A 2,665-nucleotide genomic window follows, 5' to 3' on the forward strand; every position below is an offset into this window, starting at 1 on the left:
GAAGGTTGGAGAAATGGGAAAATATATTAGTTAAAAGAGGTCGGGGTAGGCCTAGGAAGACTTGGATGGAGATGATAGGAAAGGATATGAATGCTTTGAACCTCACCGAGGACATGGCATTGGATAGAAATGATTGGAGGAAAAGGATTCATGTGGAAGACCCAAAATGAATTTCTTTTTTGGTTCATATCGCTGACCTCAATTGTTTTGGGATGAAGGCGTAGTTGTTGTTGTTGTGGAGAAACCAACCCAGGAGGATCATAGACCTAGTCGTGTTAGCTTATATTTCCCTGCCATGCTTACTATTACTATCCTGGTAGTGTAAAACTCATATGGCTTACCCCTCTGTCCTTGAGGAGTAGTCACCATCAGCGGCGTAGCTGGGATTCATGTGAGGGGGGGGGACAACTGGGGTGTAGGAAAAAAATTTTATTTGGTGTGATAGTCGGGGGTTCGAGGGCAGTGCCCCAAAAAATTTTGTTTTTGAGATAAAATAAAAAATGACTGCAATTATTAATAAAAATCTATTTCGTATGGACAAATCAAACTATTTGCTGCAGTCGGGGCTGGGCTAGGCTGGGCTAGGACTCAGCTACAAAAATGGATAAAAATCTATTTCATATGGAATCAGGGTTGGGCTGGGCTAGGACTAGGCTTTAAAAAAAAATTTGTTTTGGGGGGAGACACTCATGGGATTTAAACCTAGACCACCCCACCTAGCAGCCTAGGCCCCCATCCCAATGCACCAAATCCCTTTGGGGCTATTGAGAAGCCATGGGTGCAGCTAATATTTTATCTTTCTAAATTATCACATTTTAATCAATAGCGGTGACAAATAAACTCTAATATTCCTTTAAAGGCAGGAGGGCCCTCAAGGGTTTTACCAACCAGAATCAGAAGCCAACCATTGTGTGGTGGGTATTGTGTGGTGGGTGATGGAGGTTTTTTTTTTTGAATTATAAAAAAAAGTATTTTGTTGGGTTTTTGGGACCTTGGTGTGCACATTGAGGAAGATTGATTTTTTAAGGCTTGCTTTAGGGGGGGTCTTTCTGAGTAATAGCCTGAAGTGCACAAGGGCTAAAGGAGTAACCATTTTCTCAACCTTGAATGAGGTTTTTAATCTCATTCATTAGGTTATAATGAAGTTTAAACTCACACATTATGTGAGTTACGAGGTGGCTCTTTGGATTTCAGTGTGAGACTGTATGGTCACATTGGATCCTTTATTCAGATCAAACATTCATCACTTGGCTATATGAGGCGAACAACCATATTATATCATAACAAGTTCATCATGTATCGCATATAACACTTCATGGTAAAACATGCACCAAATAATCATGCATAATTTTGGGGGTTATATCAATGATGTTTTTCTCACATGTTACGGGTTATTTCTCACATAATCATGTGAACTTTTTCATCATTCAATCTTCATGTACGAGGTTTTCACATATGCTATGAGTTATTTCTCACATAGTCATAGATCTTTTCATCATTCATATTCAGGTATGTGTGTGAGGTTTTCACACATGCTATGGGTTATTTCTCACATAGCTATATGCACTTTCTTTCATTTTTAAGTATGATATTTTTCACAAATGCTATAGGTTATTTATCACATAGTTATGTGGTATTTTTATCATCATATGAATTATGATACTTTCCACATATGATATGAGTTTAACCATGACATTTTTCTTGCATGACTAATTTCATATAACCATATAGGTTTCCCATTATGACATAGTTCAAAATGTAACCCTTAATGTAGAGTACTATATTTAAACCAATACATAATATTAGGGTCTCACTTTCTAAGTTAGTTATTGGGTTCTTATGGCTCTTTTATGGCCATATCATATGACGTCATCATGTCCACATGCACACTAGAGTAGTACTGTAGATTTTTATTAATTTATGGATTCATGATAAAATATGATTTGCTAAACATAGCAAATACTCTCACTTTTCAAAATTTTACCACAGTCCATAATCTCATTATTCATGTGCATCATCATCACATGCTTAAAATTCTCATCAGTTTAACCACCACCTAATTATTTTGTATCGATATATATATATCCATATCTAAATAGACATAAAAAACTATAAATACCACACTTGTATTTCATGCACAAAGCTTCCAACATATGAAAACATCCATTCATACAAACAAATCATAAGGAGCATGATTTGTGATAAATATTTATGATCACATGCAAATAAAATATATCTACATGCATGTGTAAAATTATAATTCAGCTCTCACTTTTTCAATGCATTGCATTTAAGTAATATGTGCATTAAGTCATCACACACTAAAAGCAATATGAACAAGTAATAAAACTTAAGTTCTCATATTCAAGTCTAATTTAGATATACACCAGATCCATATTAATTGAGAGTTACCCAACTACCATTTGAATATGTCAAACATGATAAGTCAATTGCAAGACTTTAATTTTATAATAATAAATAATCAAACCACAAGCTTTTGAACATGTAAATTTATATCTATTATCAGATTCACATAAAAAGTGTATATCGAAATCTATTGAATTTATTTGAGTTCATATCCAAATCCGACTTAAGATGTTATCATCAAGTCCAACATGATCCATATTAAAATTTTAAATGGATCCACACCATACACCCAACATTA

The sequence above is a fragment of the Nuphar pumila genome, chromosome 7 (assembly GCF_984573655.1).
Source record: "Nuphar pumila chromosome 7, dmNupPumi1.hap1.1, whole genome shotgun sequence".
Lineage (NCBI taxonomy): Eukaryota > Viridiplantae > Streptophyta > Magnoliopsida > Nymphaeales > Nymphaeaceae > Nuphar > Nuphar pumila.